The 22,063-nt window shown below is 43.5% G+C and overlaps 1 long non-coding RNA gene across 1 annotated transcript; it reads left to right on the top strand.

The window, feature by feature from the left end:
- The first annotated feature begins 280 nt into the window (after window positions 1-280).
- On the top strand, window positions 281-21,546 carry LOC138621000 (uncharacterized). The gene is made up of 3 exons (XR_011310918.1): window positions 281-437; window positions 19,075-19,213; window positions 20,550-21,546. It is a non-coding gene; the product is annotated as an uncharacterized lncRNA (long non-coding RNA).
- The last annotated feature ends 517 nt before the right edge of the window (window positions 21,547-22,063 follow it).

Genomic DNA, 22,063 nt, shown 5'->3' with positions numbered 1-22,063 from the left:
TTTAGTCTGTGTATTTATTGAAAACTTAAAAAGAATTTAAAAAAAAAAATGTATATTGATATTTATTCTTCTGCTTATATTTACCTTTTCTTGCCCTGAGATTAAGTCAGATTTATGTAAGGTGTTTTGATGTTTGCTTTCCTCTGCTGACACAGTTCATCACGTGACTCCTTATTGGTCCATACCGACCGTGTCACTACTTGCCGACAGGTAAGGACCCAGCCCGAAGGCAGCCATTTTGAAATCCCTCACGGCAGGGCGTGTCTACGGCCGTGACTAAATAAGCAATGAGACATTAAAAAGGCTTCTGCTTTGTTCAACTGAAATTGGTTTGATCCCCAAACCGAAGCGCACCAGAGGGACAACCGTCACTCACCTGCGCTTCACTCGGGCTGATCGGCGGATCTGAATGTGACGACCGCCACCGGCTGAAGAAGGTAAGCTGTGCTGCTTTGTTGCTGATATGAAAGATACGCGAGAGAAAACAATGTTTGGTATTTTGGCAACTCGGTGTCAACTTGGCGCAAAAAAAAAAAAAAAAAAAAAAAAAAAAAGTGACTCCCATATTGAAAGAAATGTTTGCAGTGCAGAGCTTTTGCTGCAGAATCAGCCAGCAGAGCGTAGAAATAGATGCGTTAGATTCAGATGAGCTTAATTTTAAGCTGACGATGATCCACTGAAATAAAGCTACAAATATGCCAACTCCAGCTGTCGCACCCCGGTTAACTATTTCCTGTTTTATTTTGTAGTTTTCCATTTCTTGCTGTCGTCGATATTGAACTTCCTGTCAGCGGGTCAGACGGTTTTCCGCTTCCCGCTCTGTTTGCTGGCCGCCTTTATTCACGTGAACCTCTGAACAGAAAGTAGAAACGTGGAATTTGAATGAAAAAAAACGCATAAAAAGAATCGGTCTCTGAAACATCTTTGCTTTCGCTCGACCCGCAGTTCGGCAGCTTTTATCATCTTTAGCTTCAGCTATCCTACGTCATCACATTTTTGAGTTTTCTATGGGTTTTCGGGGCTTTCCAGTCCGTCACTGCGGTGTCTTTGCTGCACTGTATTGTCATTCCCCTCAGCAGACCTCCGCCAACTGTAATGACGGGACATGTTTTGCACTAGTGCTGCACAAACTGCAGCATTTTGACCGAATGTTGTTGTTGTTTTTTTGTTTTTTTTTAAAGTTTGGCCGAGCTGCAAATCAGAAATTACACCCCAATTGTTGGTGTAAGGGTATTTAGCAAACTGCAGACATAAAACTTTGCCTCTGGATGTGAGTTTTCCAGTTTTTTGATTAGAGAGTGGGTTTGAATTTTGATTTGGTCAAGGCTCTGGTTGTGACTTGCAATGCTGCAGAGATTCCCAAACGGGCCCCGAGTGGACACGGAGGCTTTTGCAGAGTATGTAATTACATAGTAAATTATTCAGCGGGTCCAAACCGAAGCAGAAAGGCATTCATTTTCAAAACCAGCTTACAAGGAAGCCTCTGGCAGCGCAGAGCCACACTCTGTAAAAAAAAAAAAAAAAAAAAAAAAAAAAAGGGGGAGACTTTCGATGGATGCTGGGACCGTGTACCTGGAAGTGGTTTGTTGTTTTTGTGAAAAGAGATGAAGTGTCGCGTTTCTTTTTTTCTTTTTCCTCACGTGGCCTCAGTGAAAATGTCAGCAGTAAATAGGAACTAAAGCAGTGATTTGTATCTTGGCTTCAGGAACCAAAATGTGGGTGCGAGATGCATACCGTAAAAGTGACAGCAGAAAGTCGGCGACGACAGAAAGAGCGAGAGGGACGGCGAGAGATATATTAGGTGGGCCCGATGGGTTTGGCCACGACTTCCATTCGGCGTAAGCAGATCCAACCAGGCGTGTTTGTTTAGGCGCAAACGACCTGACTTTAAAAAACGCGGACACAATGACTTCTGCGAGGAGTTCAGCGTTCTTCTTCTGCTGGGACGACCTCTTCCTCGCACAGCGATTGAGGCACGGTGAAGTTTCTGGCTCTCCGGACGAGCTGCCGAAATGTGACACGTGAGTTGGGATTTCGCTCCGAGTCAGCAAAAGTCAGCTCATCGCGCCGCGTTTGAGACTCCTGGTTCGGTGGTTACGATCCCTGACCTTCTGAGATCTACTCCTCAATTCAGCTCACCTCCCGAAACGGGATTATCTCGGCTCGCGGGCTGTCGTTTATGCTGTCACGGACGATGTTGCGTGTGGGCTTTAGTTCCTATAGCTCTGTGTATGACACCTATGTTGGCACCAAAACGAAAGGGTCCGCTCACGGATCATTCAGGGCTGCATTGAGAAATGTGTTTCATGCTAGCACATGCTAAGCTCAGGCTGCACTCTCACCCCGTTCAGACTCTCTATAAGTATTTGCTTTTTTTTTTTTTTTTTTTGGAGTTGTCAATTTGTGGTTTCACTGATACTTCTTCATTGGTTCAGTTTTCCACCAGTGCTTTATTTACCCATCAGTCAGTTGGGTATACTACTCTGCCTTCCACTTCCTGTTTCGCAGATTGTCTCTATGTTACTTATTTTCAAGCTCTCCAGTGATTCCTCTTCGCCTCTCTTCTAGTATGATTGGCAGTTTTTTTGTTTTTGTTGTTTTTGCCTTTTCCTGGTTTGTTTGTTTCGCTGGCTGCTTTTTCTTTTGAAGGCAAACCTTTTGTAACAGAAAGTAATAATCTTGATTTTGAATGCTGATCTGCTCTCGAAAAAAGAAAAAAAAAGCCAAGAAGCTAAGAGAGAAGAAGCTAAAAGGCCCTAGAAAGCCACTTTGCACCACCTGCTTTGCACCAAACAGTATTTTAGAACAGCGTTAGAACTTGCTGGTGAACTCGGTGAAACATTTAGAAGCAAAAGAAGCAGATATTTACTTCAGCAGCTGCTAGAGACCGAAAGCAGAGCGAAAAGGGGCCAGAAGCACGACTCCAACTGACTTTTTAATGTTGCTGCAAACTCATATTGTAATTTTTTCCAGGAACTAGAAATTGATACTAAAATAACCACTAATATTCTACTAAATCACGACTGTTTTCTGTCCTGGCTCCTAAATGGTGGAATAAGCTCCCCACCGACATCAGGACAGCAGAAACTCTGTACATCTTCCGCCGCAAACTAAAAACACACCTCTTCAGACTTTACTTTGAATAGGAGAACTTTAGTAGCACTTAAAATGACACTTACTGACAGAACTTTGTAGTTTGACTTTCTTGAAGAAATTGTATTTTCTTGATTCCTGTTGTTCTGGGTTTTGTACCCTCACGGCTGAAATGCACTTACCGTAAGTCGCTTTGGATAAAAGCGTCAGCTAAATGTAATGTAATATTAAAACTCATACTAAACATGCTCTATTTATAGACAAATAAATCTTTACGTAATTAAGAAAATGTAAAAAAAAAAAAAAGACGAAAATAATCTTCATCTGGGTGAAACAGTCTCTCCCTGATCTTTGTGTAACTTTTTCTATTTACTCGTTCACATGTTTCCACTCAAAAGAGGAGAGGGAAGACAATCTGGACCCATGTGTTAAAATTTCTGCAGTGTTCGCTGATGTTGTTATCAAGCATTTATGTGCTTTGTTACACAGAACTTTGTGGCAAACCCAGCATTTAAAAAGCACTTCATAAATTACAGCATTGACCGGACCAGACGTCTTTCACTCCGTGCTCCGTTCCGCCATGTGAGCGGCGGGAGATAAACTGGAGTAGGTGCAATCAGTCCAACGAATAAAGTGGCTCCATATGGTTTTGTGAGGGCTCTGGTGTTGACATTATTAAGTCAGAAAAACCTCCAGTGTGGTGGGGCTATTTTGGACTCTCCACACAGCATCTGCTCTGCTTCAGCTTTAAACCGGCGCAATAGTTTTGTCACAAAGCATTTGTCGTACGTCATCTCGGAGTCCCTAATTAGTGGTAAATATCATTCCACATTAATGAACGCATGCTCAAATGGACGTTTTGTACTCGCAAGCTTAGGAATTACCATTCAAACTATATAATTCAAACGCTGTAGCATTTTTAAAGCCAAAGAATATGTCACGAATAAAAAATTATTAGGTGTCGTCAAAACCTAGACCAGGACTTTAATGAAATGATGCACAAATCCACATGTTTCCTTGCTTGCAGGGCAGCGTGGTTGAGTCCAACTACTCCACGGCTTGTCAAATTACAGCAAAGAAACCAGTTAGGTTTTGGGGCTTAGAGCTGTTAAAGTATTCATCTGCCATTTGTAACTTAAAAGTAGGACCAAATCTAGTCTATTTCCAGTATAAATCAAACGTCAATGGTGACCAACTGCTCCAAGCCCCAGCCATGCTTGGTTGGGTCCCCTAATTACTCCGAAGCTTCGGGGGGTTGTCATCCTGGCAGAGCCTCCGTCGCCACACGCCACGGCCGAGGAAAGGGGCTGGCGGTTGGAAGCAGCGGGGGTCAGAGGGTGTTCGTCAACATGTGGGCCTGCTTTCAGCATGTGACTGCTGACCCATGCATTGTATCACATTGCACTCATTTAAAAGGTCAGGACTTGTTGGACCCGGTGCCTTTTGCCCAGCCCGACCCCACGACCCGGCCGCGTACACTTGCTCCGCGCTTAATCCCCAACAATAGGAGCCTTTCAGAGGGAGGCGACCTGCGGAACATCTGTTTCTGTGGTCGGGGGGGGGGGGGGCGCGACCGTAGATCGGCGGGGAGGGAAGGAGGCGCCTGTAGGTGCTGCTTTATCAGAAACATTTACCTTTTCCTTTGAGAGCCGATGGAGAAATGAGCAGAAGGGTTAGGGTTTTCAAGAAAACCAACAGAATGTGTTCTTTTTTTAAATGCGATCCATGTTTAAGACTGCTTACAGAACTATTACAACCTTGTCTTTGAGTGTAAGAAAGTAAGATTGTCTACCAAACGCGAAGGACACAAAAAGGTACCTTTTAATTCATATCGGACTTTCTGAAATGATTACAGCATTCGTTTGTCATTAGAAGAACGCGCTGTGCTCAGCCTGACTATCAATCGATGGCAAATGCACCATTTGGTTCTGATTAAGTAACTTTGCTGTGATGTACAGAGACCAGCTGTTTCAGGATTACAATTTAGCCTTAAAAAAACACAAAGAAAACCCTATTTTTTTTTTATCTGTGTCTTATGGCTGAGTTCCACAGGTGTTTGAGTGTGAAATATCTGAGCGAAGTACCAACACATTATTGAGTTTGGTCTCTCTGTGGGATTTTGTTTTAACAGCTTTTTATGTCCCCCACTGGGTTGTTGAGACAACACCGTCTTCCGTGTTCAGTGATAGAAAAATTCCATTATGTCAGATTCCAAGCATGGAAAACTCAAGTCCTCTCTGCGCCCGAGAAAAAAAAGATTTGGTGGTGACAAGAATTTCTCCTGTATGAAAAAATGAGAAACCTTTTTTTTTCAGGGTGGTTGCCTCAATCTTGAAACTGATCAAATAGTTGCCATAGATACAAAGATGCCTGATTATGTGAATGTCAGTCTATTCTTGGATGACATGATAGAAAACAACGTACTCCAGGAGGAAAAAAAGAAAATGTTCATGATTTTGGAAATGAAAATTGTCCTGTATGAGGGCAAACTTACTTTAAAAAAAACAACACCTTTGGCAAAGGAAGACGCTATTAGCAACGCAATTAGCGGCATTAACCTTTAAGACCTCCGCATCCAAATTATGAGTTCATCCTTGGACTGTAATTAGTTTGTTGTCACTCTGTAGACGCATCCCATTTCACAGGCAGCCGATGTAGAAAAAAAAAAAAAAAGCTGGAGCTGGAGGATTTCGGGCTTGTGGGCTGGACTCCCGCGTGTGTCCCTTAACAAGCGGTTTTGCCATATAGCAGCCGTCCTGAGAGCCTTAACTGAGCCACGCAAAGGTAATAGTTCATTCAAGATTTCTTTGTCTAATTTCCAGCTTTCTGGGAGCGTGCCCGAAAGCGGCGGGGGGAAAAAAAAAAAAAAAATGTTAATTACGACACGACAGCTGAGCTTTCTAGTTTTTAGGTTTCAGTTCAACATGCGATAAGCAGCTGTCGCCGTTCGCGTCTTATATTCCTCTTTAGCGGTTTTAACAGCTTCTCCGGACAGGACCGTCTCCCGTTATTTACCTCCTGCGGTTCCGTTTTCATCGGTCCGGTTAATGTGATGTGTTTACCAGTGACCGATGACCACCTCTCAACACGCTCCTGCTGAAGCGAGCATTGTCATGTGACGTTTCTCCAACTTTACGAGTGGATGAGGACTCCCCCTTCTCCCCCACCCCCACCCCCACCCCCCGGCGCCCTGTTAAACAATTGTCTGGTTTTGAGATACGGAGGCTGGCGAGATGTGCAGCAGCTGGAGCGCAGCAAACTCGCAACGGCCGCATCGCTCAACCAGCCCGGCTGAGTAAATTTATTTCTCTTTTGTTGTGCATCTACCGTTAAAATGTCATTTATGAATTTGTACCCGGTGCAATCTTTCAACCAGTCAAATGAAGCCTTACTAGTTTTTTTTGTTTTGTTTATACGACCCAGATGTTTCTGCGTGCTGTGCTTAAGTAAACACAGACCTCTGGTCTACAAATCTTAGGTCTTGTCAGAGGAGATTACCAGTTTTTGACGTGCATTTGATTGTTGACGCAGAATGGTACGTATGAAAGAAGCCACGTTGCAGCCCCGACAAATGAATAGACGCGTTAATGCTGAAGTAACGCCGCGTCCATCACAATGAGCACAAAAGCGGTGATGGTATTTTATCGTCCGACCTGTTGAAACCCTGCAACTTTAATGTTAAAACGACATGTTCAAATGGGGCGGACCATCCGGGAAATCTCGATCTCGTCATCGCCATAAATCTAGCTAATTCAAGCGATCCATTTTCAGGAGTGAAAAATTTTGTTTCAAACTTCCGCGATGTTTTTGAAAAAAAAAAAAAAAATGTCGTCAGCAGGAGCCGCACTGAAAGTATTCCGGCGTAATGCAGGTCTTGGCCAAACACAACTCGCTTTCGTCACAAAAATAAATCCTCACTCGCAATCGGCACCAAAACGAACTCCGCGCACCGGAGGGAACCGGGACGAGCAGAACCCGCAAGTGACCGGTGGGGGGGGGGGGGGGGGGTTTGCGGGAAATGTGATCTCAACATTAAAATTCTCTTATTATCAAAGGAAGTGATTACATGTGACTGTATGTTAAACAGTTTGATATTTTCTTCCAAAAATGGCATTTTATTCTTATCCTGCAATTTTTTTTTTTTCCCCCACATGTCCGTCAAAAAAAACCTCCACTTAAAACTCCTCAAATTACATTTTGTTTTCAGAAAATCCCCCTTAAAATCAAGCAATTTTGATCGCAACAATCACAGGGGGAAAAAAAAACAACAACAACAACTCAGTGAAATCCTGGAGGATCCAAATAGTTATTCTCTTCTTGCCTTTTTAAAAAACCAAAACAAAGAAACATGCACGTTTCCACCCAGCTGCAGCCCCATGCAAAGACGATGGTGCCATGCAGATCCAGTTACACGTTAGCCACCGTCTGCTCCTCTCGTGACGGGCTCGCTGCACCTCGGGCGCTGCGATGCCGGGCGAGCCACGACAAGAAGTGATGAGCCACTCTGACAAAAAGTGCTGACATGCACGCTTCTCTTGCCTTTGTCAGTCAAGACAAAACAGCTTTTTTTTTTTTTTTTGTTTTTTCCCTACAAGTTACTTTGTTTTTCAGTCATATTTCTGTGGGTTTTGGATTTATTTATTTTATTTTTTGTGTGTGGGGGGGGAGAGAGAAGATTCCTTCTTCTCTTTTAAAGTGATCCAGTAATGGCCGAGTAGCTGGCTGCTTCGAGAGGCATGAAAAATGGCAATAAATGTATTTCTCCGCAGCAATTAAGGGAGAAAAAAAAAAAAAAACACAAGAAAAAAACACAAGAAAAACCTGCAACCCGTTTTACTTTGTCTCTCTTCCCTGCATTCAGGACCGTGGCAAATCAAGCCACATGGAGCCTAATCAGCTGTCACAAGTGATTTTAAGCATGGAGTTTCATGTCAAACTTCATAACCGTTTCTATATTTGCGTGTTGCCGTCAGTTTAATTATGTCTTTTTTTTTTCTTTTTTTTTTCATAGTCCAATGAAAAAGGGACGCAATGAACCACAGCGGTGAATGAAAACAGTTCAAACAAATGATAAACGGTTTAAATAAAGCCTCTCCTGGATGATATGTTCTCTGTGGGACACAAAAAAAATATATATACAAGGGGATGATTACAGTGTGTGTGTGTGTGTGTGTGTGTGTGTGTGTGTGTGTGTGTGTGTGTGTGTGTGTGTGTGTGTGTGTGTGAAAGCCAGCATGAGGTAATACCAGTGTGTTGCAGGCCCGCTAAGTATAACCATATTCCCCTGTATCTGCTATGGGCGTCCGTATGGTAAGACGTTCCATGTGTCGGGGAGTTTTGTGAAGTATTGAAATGATATACAGGTACTCTGATGTAATGACGCGACGATTGCTGATCCGATTAGCCGCAACGATAGCACCAAGAGGCGAGATGGACCTTCGATGACGTGCTAATGACACTTTGCAGAGATTGCCTCATGAATAATCAGATTGTTTTTTTGTCCCCCCCCCCCCCCCTGGCCGAGATCAAGTTTTTTTTTTTTTTTATATAAACAATAACTCCAAAATGCGCATGAAAGGGAAGAGGGGAGGGGGGGGGGGTGCATGGTTTGTTTCTCTTTCACTTTTTCGCAGTAACCAAAACCTTCAGGGTTTTCTGGATACGCTCAGCATTCCTACTGGGTCGTTTTTTTGGATGATGTTATGTACGCAATAAAAGTTTTTTTTTTTTTTTTACAAGGTTGATCCAAAATCTCAATTTAATTTGTAGGGAAAAAAAAAAAAAAAAAGAAGAAAAGCCTAAAACGAATTTGCAGAGATTGGTCCGAGCATTCCTGCTGCTTTCTTTACCCCGGTGCCGTTATTTGCATCCGCACCTGGACGTTGAGTAGTAAAGCTGACAAAAAAAACAACAACAACAACAACAAAAACACTGAGCAGATGCAACGCAGCATCTGGAAAGTTAAGACCTTTAAAAAAAAAAAAAAACGGGACCAGAAGTTCATAAACAGAAGAGACTGTTATGCATTTACTCACTGACTTCACACCTTTTTTTTTTTTTTTTTTGAATATTCCTGTATTGGTTCTGTGTTTCTCCCCCGTGTGGCCGGAGCCTCCGGTGACCGTGAATGTGCGTGGCGTGATGTCAGCTATTTGGACACGATGGGACCCCACGCGGCCACATGTTTAATGTGGGTTTTCTCAAAGGGCGATATCGGCACGCTTCCCAAAAGTCGGGCGTGCGGCACGCCGTTCACAAGGTTCATTCAAAAAGTTCCAATACCGCGCATGTAAGGCCCAAATTTACCCGATTTAAATCTGTCCACCTTCCTCTTCAAAGGGCGCCGGCGCTTCTGACCCGTTCCAGTCCGCGAGCAAAAAAGAGCAAACACGATACTGTTCAGATAGCAGAAACGTGAACGTGCAAAGTGCCAGACAAAGGCTTTTCCCCTCTCTTTTTGCCTCATTAGTTTTGTTTTCACAACGACCCGACTACCATCCGGCGTATATTTCAGCATTTCGTTTTCAGTTTAATTTCAATTCCTTTTCATGTCATCGGTCGCACTCCGCTTTTAAAGCTTCGATTTGGGAAAATCTGCAATAAGTTCCTCCCCGGAAACCTACGAAGCGCGTTTTTTGTTTTGTTTTTACTTGAATTTGTATCCAGAGTCAAAGTAAAAAAACAAAAAAATTGCATTTTATTTTTTAATTTTTTTTATTTAGCAAAGCAATGGTGAAGTAAAAAAAAAAACGCTTTTTATTTTTTTTATTTAGCAAAGCAATGGCGAAGTAAAAAAAACAACAACAAAAAACGCATTTCCGCAGCAACCGTTTTAACTCGCAACATAATCACGATGAAAAACCGGTAAGATATTCGCGCCGTCTCATCACGCAATCTCCATACGCTCAACAAACAGGAGTCCTAATGTGGTTGACGGGGGGGGGGAACAAAAAAAGAAGCAAGAAACATTGCAGCTGCAACTTGTTCCCCCAAAGTGCGTTGCTGTAACTCAATTGCTGCAATTTATTCACGACTTTTAATTCTGTTTTTACATTAAACGCGGCTCGTCGCGACGCGGAAGTTGCAGCTTTAGTTCTCCGGCCGGCGTTTTGAATTCTTTATTTACTTCGACACGTCGACGACCGCACGCACGCTTTTCGACTCGACCCTCCTACGACAATCGGCTTAGAGATTTCAAAAGGAGGAAGGAAAACGACGACGGATCCGCGGGAGGGCCGGGAAACCCCGTTTCGTTCATGACGGCGGTCTTTATCGCCGTCATGAACCGTCGGCCTCGCTTGCCCCGCTGACCTCGAACAACAAAGCCCGGCGCCGTTCTAGACTTTTGTTCTCCTCGACCAATCCCGCGGAAAGACCAAAACTATGTCGAAACAGCTCCAAACGAAGGGCACCGGCGTCGCTCTCGACTCCCCGACTCGGCCGGTGGCGCTCCGAGTCCGTCGGGTTCTCATGTTTTTTTTTTAAAACTAGTCACAAATGTGTGTAATTGCGCAGTCATTTCTTAACAGCCGGGAATTGTACCCTTTTTTATCGAGCAAACAAAATGGGAGTAATTAACTTGTATTTGCTGAGAACTAGTTTTTACTGCAAACGAATAGACTTTTTGTGTATATTCCCAGTGACGGTGTGACCGATGAAAACGAATAAAAATAAAAATAAAGCCACATTGACTGCGTTAATTGCAACGAAGGAGCGCGGTCGGCGTGCACGGTCGGGGCTACTCGATGCGTTTTTAACAATAGCGCAGAGCCGTAGGTTTTGCCGGCAACAATCTCAGGTCTCGTTGTTTCGTTTTAGACTTTTTCGTTCGGTTTTGTTAAGAAAGAAACATCGATCGAGTTCTTTTGTTTAGAGCTCCCGACGCTTTTATTTCCTATCTGACAGGGGCGGGAATCCTCCCGGCTCGCGGAGAAGTTACATCTCAATGAGGTTAGAAGCCCGATACTCCCCGTGGGCGCGACGGCGAGCGCCGTCCTCGATGAGGAGGGTGGAGGGCGGAGGGAGGGCGGAGGATGACAGAATGAGAAACGGCAAAGATGTCGGCAGAAAGGGATTTGGACAACGTAGAGACAAAGCAGCGCGGCGATAAGGCCCAGTCTCCGTCAGTGCCAAGCGGATGACAACACCGACACCCTCGAACCACTGTTAGTCATTAGAACTAGTAATGGAAACACAAGAGCGGAAATATCGACCGCATTCCCCGAAGACTACTCACCCATCAGATCTTAAGAGAGAAGGCTGCGTTTTTTTCCTTTATCACGGTAAACGAAGCCGACTGCTCCTCTGTATTGTTTTAGGAGAGCACGCGCCTGCATCCCGCCGAAGCGGGGCGAGAAACCACGTCGTCTTTCCTTGAAGTCGAGTTGGGCGTTCTCGCATCTCATCACCCCAGGGGGGGGGAAAACTGCCTCAAAGAAATACGGCCAGGACCCGTCGTTCCCCTTTTGGAATTCATCAAATGTGTTTTACTTCATTCTGCAGTAATCAAATTTCATTTAAACAAAAACAAAAACAAAAAAAAAACGGGGATATATAACTGGAAGATGAATAAATCTTGGCAATAAAAAAAAAAAAAAAAAAAAAAAAAGAGAACACGCGTCATACGATGCCATTTTAGCCATTACTTCTCGAACGCTGGCAGCCACTTGGAATAGTTTTATTGTCTGCGTAGGTCCGCGTTCAAACTCGTGCGGCGCAGGCTGTGCGCAGGCATAAATATGAAGGTTTGACGAGGAGCACAGTGCGCTCGCTTGAATCGATACTTCTCCGCGTTAAACAAGGGCGTTGCGCATAAAAGAAGCTTCCTGCATTATGTTTACTGGGAGTCCAGGCCGCGACACCGACCACGAGGGCCAACGATCCAGCCGTAGTCTCCTACGGAGGGGCGGACTGGTCAGACTCGGGTCACTTCGATCACGGGGGGTGGGGGGGTGGGGTTAAAAAAAAATAATTTTGTGGCAAACATCTGGTCACAAGCCTATTTGTGGACATTTATGTTTACCATCATCAGGGTCAGGGGGCCGGCACGGTTAATTGGTCATTTGAAATGAACCATAGCTGAGTATGTGGGCATGAACCCTGTGATTGACTTAGTGACCTGTTTTCAGGATGCACCCCGCCTTGTTGTCCAATGACAGCTGGGATAAGCTCTGCACCCACCCCTCAAACCTCCCCTCCCCACCACCACCACCACCCCACGCCACCTTGTAAAGCGGGCCTTTCATTTTTCTATGGCCTGCACGTAGACTGTACATAAAAGTGGACGTGGCTTCTGGGTCGAAAAAAATGATGCCGATGCGGAAGTGCCTTAAGGGCCTTGGGGGGAGGTTTGCTTGATTGACAGGTGTCCATTCAGGTTACAGTTATCAGTGGGCAGGACGTAGCATCATTGGGTTGCATCATTGCAATCAAATCAAGTCGGATCAACCCAAACACGGTCACTTCTGGTGATTGCGATCGGTGCATCCAAATTAGTTTTTTTTTTTTTTTCGGTAGCAAAATCGTATTTAAAAGATAATGCACATTCTGCGGCTTTCCATCGTCCCACCGAGCAGGAACGTCTTCTGTCTCCATTCGTTTGCAGTACGAGCTCAAACTTTCAGCCTGGTTTTTTGACGAGTTCTCTTGTTTTGAATTCGCACCGCTTCTCGTCTGCCAATCAAATCATCGCGCGTCGCTGTAAGCAACAACGTCACGGCGGTCGACGATCACATCAGATAAGACGAAGAGATGTTAAAAGAGGTCCTTCGGGAACCAGTTTCCAAAAATCCCGTGAACAGCAGCCAGCCCTGTTGACCTGAATGTCGACTTGATCTGAGGTTCGGGGGAAATTTTGTTTTTCCTTCGCTGCCGTCAGCTGCGATCTTTAGATTTGTGATTTGTTTTGGTGGTCCAAACATTTCAATATTCATTTAAATGATGCGGAAGAGCTTATAAAAATGTTTGGCATTAATCGGCAGTCGAGTTCTGCTGGGAGGTTCCACGCTGACCAGTTTGCGTTTAGTTTTTTTTTTTTAGAACTGCTCAGCTTTATCGGTCAGGTTAAAACATTTGTTTGAAAAGTGATTTTGTGCAATCAGTAAAAACTTTAAACAACCAACTAAGTTTGACGTAATTGAAACAGATCCATCCAGAACATCTCATTACGGTTTTTAACGGGGTAACTATTTACCAGTAGTTTACATGGTAACTATTACCTGTCGGTAATAATCTTCCCGACACTTTTGATTGGCTGCGGCGGGACTACGCCCGCACCCGCCACCCGTCGAGTCGCGTGTTCATCGATCGCTGCTGGCTGAGCTAACGCCGAGCTAAGCGAAACGGCGAGCTTCAAAATGTCGCTCTGAAAGCTCAAGAGACGTAAAAGTTGAATGTATTGGCGGGTATTTATTTACTTTGCCAGCTGCAACAAGTAATAAAGTAGTATGACTGACTGCTGTCTGGTATTGATCACAACGCTATTGTTAAATTGAAAGAAAAGGGATGCGTGTGACCAGTTCATTCCATGCAGCGATGCATCTATTAACATTATAACTGGCGGAGTTATTTGTGCCTGTGAAGACCCCGGGGGGCGTATTGCTATTGAAACAGTCCGGCTGAAGAGGATCAAGCAGGCACAGCTGATGGTTTGGTATCAATCTCAAGGATATTCTTCGCGATCGTATGTATCGGCGTCAGCGTATTGTTTTATTTTTTTTAATTTTTTTTTTTTAATAAGAAGCAAATTCAGTTCAAGCCCGACACGGCGAAACACAAGCTTAATAAGTATGTTTGGACTAAACTAATTTACTGCCGGTCCTTAAAAAGAAGCCAAAAGTCACGGCCGTGTGTCATTAGAATAACAAGCAGTAAATCAGATTTGGAAGCCGACATCTTTCAGCGTGAATTAGACTTGGCATTTGCTGGATAGAGGCAGCGTCCTGATTGCCTGGCTCGGTGCGCGCACAACGGCCCATTGTGCATACCAGACTGAGAGCAAATCAAGTGATGGAGCAAAGATAAACAGGTGGAGACAGGAATCGCTATTATCTAGCGATGACGCAGTTTGGCGTGCGCGTTACAGGACACTAGCACGGCGATGAGCACAAAATGCTAAAGCAAAACCCGCTCTTGTGTGTCAGCTTTTGTTTCCAAAAAAAAAAAAAAAAAAAAAAACGAACCGCCGAGGCCCCCGAATTCCTCGAACCCGAACGACGCCTCGAAGGACAAGAGAAAAAAAAAAAAAGGCCACAGTGATTCATAGGTTTACAGTTCTGGGGATGTGACTCAAAAAGGGCTATTGTTTGGACATTTATGCTCACCACAATGCGGCAAAGGGGCCTGACAAAGCAAATGCCGTGGCTACGGTTTAGTCGTTAGGGCAACGCCGTGGCGTGTCTTTCCCCTTTTACAATAAAAAAAAAAAAAAAAAAAAAAAAAGGTTAATGAACACAATGAGGCCCGGTTCTGAAAAAAAAACCCAACTCGCTGTTAATTTGTTAACGATGGAGCATCGCGCCGAGCTGACCGAGGAAGCCCACACACAGACTTTCCGCAACGTCCATCGCAACGAACCATGCTTTTGCTGTTTTTTGTTTTTGTTTGTTTTTTTGTGTCGGACTGATGGTGTGGCAACGTGGAAACAGCCTGCGGGGAACTAACAGGCTCTCACCGAGGGGAGGGGTTTGGACGACACAAAGCTCCGGGGGACAGCGGGGCAAAGTCGAGATATTCCGCATCCACCGCCGCCGTTTTTAACCGGCGTCCGCGCTCAGACTCGCCGGACTTCTTACTGCCCCATTAGAGATCAGTGAAACATTTATGTTGTTGTGTTGTTGCACTTAAAAGTCTGAAATTGCTGTGTGGTGACAGCATGGCTACGGAGGCCTTCTGATCCACCCTTCTGCGTTAATATAGAGCTTCCCACTCGTTTGGAAGAAGAATTAAGACAGACATGAGAAGCTTTTTTAACAGCTCGAGAAAGGCAGGAAAAGGTTTCTCGCATTCCTTGCAGCGAGGCATTTCTGTCTGGCAGAAAAAAACCCGACCAGGAAACAGTTTATAATCCCCAATAACAAAAATCGGAATACCATATCTTCCGCTTTATTAAACAGCCCTGTATATAAAAGGAGTGGTGTATGACTTATGCACAAACACTGGTAATGTTATGTAACCGAGGTCAAATTTCCAAGAAACTGAAATGTTTATCTTTAAAAAAAAAAAAAAAAAATTGCGAGTTTGTTTTGTCTTTTTCTCCAGCTGTTCATAACATAAAAAAAAAAAAAGAAATACAGATGTGCATCATGTAGTTTTTTTTTTTTTTTTTTTTTTTAAACGATGTTTCCCAGACCGCTCGTAGAATGTAATCTGCGTTGCATCAGTCTCCACTGTGATTCTTCCCACTCCTGCAAATGTGTCAACCTACCTTCAGATAGGTGTCACGTGACGGATTGCTTGTTTTTCGAGTGCCGATTCGCTGGACGTAACATCAATGGGGGGGCGAAAGGACACGCTCATAAAAAGTTTTTATTTTACTAGAAACAGACTGCGGCTTCGAGGCGTTTCGTCGCGTTCTTGCCGTTCGTTCCCATCCATCAGCCGGGTCTCTCGGAGAGAGGCCTGCTGAATGTGACACAGCAGCGACTTGACAGTTTACTGGCGGCAAATCCTAACGAGTGATTATTATTATTATTATTTTTTTTTTTTGGTCTGTAAAAGCCGCATCCCGAGTAGATGAGAAGAGAGGACAAATCCAAGTAAATGAGACATTAAATCCATTTAATCCAAAGATTTCTTTTCACATTAAACAGCAGCAATAAAAAAAAAAAACAACAACAGCTGAAACGCGTCGCTCTGTTGAACACTGCAGATTCGGTGCTAATATTCTGATGCGGAGTACAAAATAATCTACGCCCCGGACACACTCGCCCGCATGGCGTGTGCGTGACGGCTGCCTCGCTCTACTGCGGCGGTTGGCTCTCCCGTGTCCACACTGCACGCTTGCAATTGGTAAAATGGTTTAAAATAAAATATATATATCACATTAATAGTTTTTTTTCATGTCATAACGACATAATGCTGGAATCCACGTTTGCCGTGTGGTGATTTGATTGAACACACAATTTTGGGTTACGCGCCATGTAAACACTGCGGATACAAACAGGGTCTGACACAAAACCAGACAATACAGCAGAAACCACACAAAGGCCCTCATCATGTCAGTCGGTGTTACACTTAACCCCTGAACGTTCACCCTAATTTATACCCCCCCCCCCAAAAAAAAAAGACTAAAAACTTGGGAGGCATTTTGTTCTGCGGACTTTTATTGGCGACAATACTGTGCAAAAACGTTTGCGCTCCTATGGATAAAGTTAATTGTCCTGCTGTGTGTGCACTTTTTTCACAAAGTAAGGAACTGTTGTTGTCGCGCTATTGGAATCTTCAATGGTTTACACAGGTTGCGTCGCGACGCTTTGTGCTCACGAACGATCAGGAGTTTTGTCAAATCTGATTCAAACTGGACCGATGAGATTCAAAAATACAATGGCGGGATGTTCGCAGGGTGTCAAAGCATTAATAGTGTATTTTCAGAAAAAGAAAACCAAGGCTGTAGCAGGGGCCTCCGGTGCCTGCTGATCAATGCTTTCAAACATTCATTGTCAGCTGCTATTGGTAGTGTCACAAGTAAGGGACAAGTGTGAGAGTTGCATCTTCTCATCTAACCGTTACCAATAAAGAAAATAAGCATATTTTCAAAAAATTTCAAACTATCACTTTCAACTGTCGTAATTGTGGTTAAAAAAAAAAAAAAAAAGACAACTTTGGCTTTAGTTTTTCACTATTAGCTTTTATTGTTAACAATTTGAGGCAGAAATGATGGTCTGAAAAATGAAGAGGCAAGTTTGTACAAGTGTTTTACATTTTTGGACACTTCATGTTTCTTGTATAAAGATGTGCCTTTTGGATCCAATCTAAAATTATCATCCTATTAAATTTTAATTGAAACTTTGCATGTTACAATTAATAAATACCCAAAGGATTTTCAGACAAATGCTAAATGACTGACGATCATTTCTCAAAACCTGCAGAACTACGGTGTAAAAAAAAAAGAAGAAGATATTAATAGTTTGTTTTTTTTGAGTGTGATTTTGCTGTGCATGTTAAAATACACAGGATTCATCATTCTCACTCTGATTTTAATGAGACCACCTGCAGTATGTATCAGAGAGCTACAAAGCCCGACATGCCTCTCATATTGTTCACATTAGGGAGGTTGAGCGGGGACGCCAAGTCAGTTTTAAATAGATGCTGTTTTTATGATGTTCTGTCTTTGGCAAAATGGGCACCAATTACTTATCTGGACGAGTCCCATTTTAACAGCCCTCCCTTCACTGCCTCGTAAACCGTGTCCTGTCCGTTTTAGAATATAATGTGGTTCTGCTGGCATTAATGAGTTACTTCCTTCAGCTTGTTATATCATGATGTCACCTTCATAAACAGTGTTGATTGTTGGTGGTTTGTGAAAAAAAAAAACTACATCGCACAAACTTTTTATGAAAACGAGACCTCCAACATCGTGTATTATGTGATGTTACTCTCCCATAACAGATATTTGTTTCTGTTGGTTAATTAGAGTCATTAAAATGGAGCTCAACCAATGAATATTTATCACCAGAGCGTACCGATGGTTAGAAAAACAAGTCATAGACACCAAGTACGAGGAAAGGAGTGTGGCAGCGCTGAAAAGTTTCAATGTCGCTGCATATTTGCACCTTGTCTAATTCTTTTATCAAGTCTTATTTCCATCTCATTGAAGTCATATTTACTCGACAGTTCAGCCGCGATAACGGTTCCTCTGCGTTATAAAGGGTTATCCCACGTTATTCCAAAAAGGCGGAGTTACAGTTTTATCCTTTCTTCCCGCCACTGTTGTAGCTATATTTCTGTCATCACTTGGATGTAGCTGGTGTGCTATATAGTAAAATACCTTTCTCAGATTAGGTAAATTCAAGGGCGTGACGAGTTTGTCCCCACTTCTTGGGGCCCCATTTGTAAGTAGGATTAGTTCTTAAACACCCTGTGCAGTTTTCCGATCATAGATCGTATCACTCCATCTGCTTTTTGAAGTAGGACAAGAAAAAAAAGAAAAAAAAAGCGTTCTCCTCCTGCTAACAGGCACTGTATGTGAAATAGTAGTAAAATGATTACAGGAATGAATGTGGTTTTTTTTAATGAGTAAAACACAGTTAACTGTATTAACGTCGTCGGTACGCTGCAGCACAAACAACAATAAACACAAAAAGGACAAAAAAAGAAACCTATTTAACAACGTTTATCCATACTAGATGCACACAAATCAAAGACAAAAAAAAAAAAGACCAAATCAGGAATCAGAAAAATCATGCAGGCAAAACGCTTCACTTCTAAATCCCTCCCGGTGGGTATGCAGACACGATCGGGCGCTGCCTGCTGGAAAACTCGGGCTGCGGTGAATGCGCTGCACAATGTGAACTTTTCTGAAGAACCTAATAACGTTCCTTTTTGTGAACCACTTCTATTGTGACCAACACTCATCAACTGTGTCATCAAACAGGGCAAAGAGCTACCAACGGGGCCGAACACAGCGCCCGCTTGCTGAATAAACGAACGAACAAAGACGTGGGTCGTGATTCAGAGGTGTGGAAGCAGCTAATATCTGTCCACCACGGACACATTAAAGTGAACTCGATTCAAAAGTCCCAGGATACCGCCTATTCATTCCAATGAAAGTTGCTCACTAGATCACGCGCCAAAAAAGTGTTCCAGACTTCCTCAGGCTTTTACATCTTTGGGGCCCATAAAGCAAGTCTTTCTTTGACTGAGCTGGCTGACTTCCTGCTGACTCCCCGAACATGTATATGGCATCAAAAACAAGTCTTTTTGGAATGTTGTGACACGAAGAAAAATGGACTCGGCCTCGCACAACTGTTTCTTTTGTTGCAGTACTCGGGAGGGAGTGAAAGTCCCTTTGGGCCAAGTGGGGCATCATGTGACCTGCGATTACGACTGTGACCGTGACGCGACAGTCGCCTCTCGAACGAGCGCTGTCCCATGTAGAGGAGTTCAAAACCTGCTCGTGAAGGTAAGAAAAGTGGAGTCCGGGTAAACGGTTCCAGTTTCCAAACTGGAAACACAAAGTATGTCTGGACCTCTCGTCTTGATTTTGCTCCCAACAAGATTCACTTCAGGTTTTTGTCCATCCTTAAAATTGATGGAGATTCATTTACACCAATAACATTGAGGATTTGCTGAGAACCGAACAAGGGAAGGGTCTTTGTGATTGACAGTCATACTATTTTTTTGTGTGTGTGTTATTCCCCTTTAAACTTGATTTGTGATTCTACAGTAAACCTTTCTTTGGCTGAACACGCACTGGGAAAAAGGTATTTGTTTTTTTTTGAAGTCCGAATTTTGCCAGGAACACAGAGCACCTTTTCCTACGACCCTCGCGAGAGCTCTTCGCTACGTTCTGTTCACATCATAATTTAACATGTCATGAAATATTGCTTGATTGCTCAAATATGTTCCCAAGAAAAGAGCCCGGCGCTGCTCTCGCAAAGCACCTGTTGCTTGCACCTCTGTTCTGCTCACTTCCAGGAACGTAGTATTTACAGCGTTACAGGTTTGGATGTGGTTACGAGTCCCGCTTGGAGCAGGCAGCAATGAAAACGGGCCTCAGAGTTCACACACAACGCATTCCCACGTGAACTTTTTTATCGAGGATGTCAGAAGGTTGTCGGAAGATTACACAGCGAGGTCATGAAATTTTAGTGCAAACACATGAGGACGGGCCTTATTCACTCACTTCTGCACTCGTCGGAAACTCCGAATACTTTACTGCAAGGCAAGGCTGCTGTTGCACGACAGACAATTAATTCCCCGTCTGGTTTGTTATGAAGTTCAAGGAGTATTTATTGACCTCCCAATAGGAACGTGGTTTGTCAGACAAACTCAAAAGGCCCTTGAACGGTTGAAGTCAACCAGTTCACGTTGTTGGGTTAGGTTCATGTGCACTGCTCCGCTTGAGAAATGACTAGGCAAACCTCAACAATAATCCAAAGTGGTGGATTCAAGTTAAAAAAAGCAAACACGCAGAAACACATCATTCAAACCTTTTTAGTCCCGTCTTGAACACACAATGCAGATGGTTGCTTGGGTTTTTTTTTTTTTTGCTATGACCCTTTAGTGACCATGTTATACCAGGAATTTGACTTTTTACATAAGATCGTTCCAAGAAATTGTCATTTGGAGGTTCGAATCGGTTTAAAAAAAACCAAAAAAACACACACAACAGAGTTAGACATTGTGCGCTGCGTGGATGATTTGTCTTCGCAGCGGTGAGAAATGGAATAAGTCGAAACAACTCGGATTGTTTTTTTCATCAGAGGTCTTTAAGGGGATTTCTTCTGGTGTTACAGAGCCGGAGATGATGGCTGAGCGCTGCCGTTCGGAGCCTGGTTTTGATTTATGTCGATCATGCTGGCGAACGGGAGGGGAAGAAACTTGCAGTGAGGTCTGGCCTTTGCTGGCGGGGGAGGTATTTGGAACACTGTAACCTTGATCTCGATGGTGAGCCCAGTTCTGCCGTCTTTAAGATGCAAAGCAGGTGTTTACGCCAAAACATCAATATGAAAATTACACTTATTCCCACTGTGTTTTTAAAAGCTCCACCAATTCATGTTATAATAATGACTTTTTTTCATAAATGATTGTGCTGTGTTACAATTCTGTTCTGTGTTGGAGGGAAGTTTAGCACAGAAAATGAGGGCTAATTCAGCAGATTGTTTTTTCCACCAGTATTTTTTATATATTTATTTACAAAGGAACATAAAAAATAAAATAAAAACATGTTAAAAAGTCATTTAAAAATTAGAAAAAGAAAAACGATGCATAATAGGACAGATCAAATGAAACACAAGACAGTACATTAATAAATAATACAATAAAGCCAAACCTATTTTATAGGCACAGTAGTGCTTAAGTGTATGCAAGTGCAAAACTATACTAAGTGATAAAACAGCTTCTTTATTTATTTGTTCCTTCCACTGATCATGCTGACATCATGTCTTTAAAAGACCACGGTGTCCTGTATTATTTTGAAACCGCCATCGTGTGCTCAACAGGCATAAAGTCGTCACCGTACAAACGATATCTCTCTGGCACACGCTACCTTTTTTTTTTTTTTTTCCTCAACATAGCTTCAAAATGCTGTATGGAAACTTTATTTTTTACCCCCCCCCCCCCCCCCGAGATAAAAATCCTCCACCAGAGATCTGAGGAACATGGCCCACTTGGTTCAAACAGCCATGAAATTGTAGCAGAGCCCGATAAGACCTGATTAGACTTGTTAGGTTTGCTGCTTACCGGCACGTTCAGCCGCACCACCTGCATCTCCCGATTGTCTCATCCCGCGCTCATCCCCCCCCCCCACCCACCCCCACCACCCCCACCCTTCCCTGGGAAATGCTGAATGTGCACTTTCTCTCCACACATCTGTGACCTCCGGTGTCTCGGTGAATACCGTCTGCTCCCTCTATCTTCATCTCAAACACACGCAGACATGCACACACATGCAGACACACACACACACACACACACACACACACACACACACACTGGCTTTACAGCTTCGAAACTCGGTTACCCCACCCCCCCACCCCCACCCCGTCCTATCCACTCTGCGGTTTTAACATGAACCTGTTACATGTGCGTCTCGAGGGGGCCGCATTCCAGCTCCAAAAAAAAAAAAAAAAAAAAAAAAAAAGCCATTTTTACCGATCGCGGAGGCAAACCGCGTGGTAGTCGAGTGAAGCGCCGCTCCTGCCAGGAATTAAACGAGATGATCATTTGTTAATGAAGTCAGATTTGGAAGTGGAGTTCATCATCTGCCATGTGTTAAAGCCTCAAGTCTTGGATTTATGCGAGCCCTCGT

This window comes from Brachyistius frenatus, unplaced genomic scaffold (assembly GCF_029030835.1).
Source record: "Brachyistius frenatus isolate BFR_SWC_R1_liver_20210118 unplaced genomic scaffold, ASM2903083v1 Contig_28, whole genome shotgun sequence".
In the NCBI taxonomy this organism is placed as follows: domain Eukaryota; kingdom Metazoa; phylum Chordata; class Actinopteri; family Embiotocidae; genus Brachyistius; species Brachyistius frenatus.
Note: the sequence above shows the minus strand (reverse complement) of the source record. Positions and strands in the feature narration are given on the sequence as shown.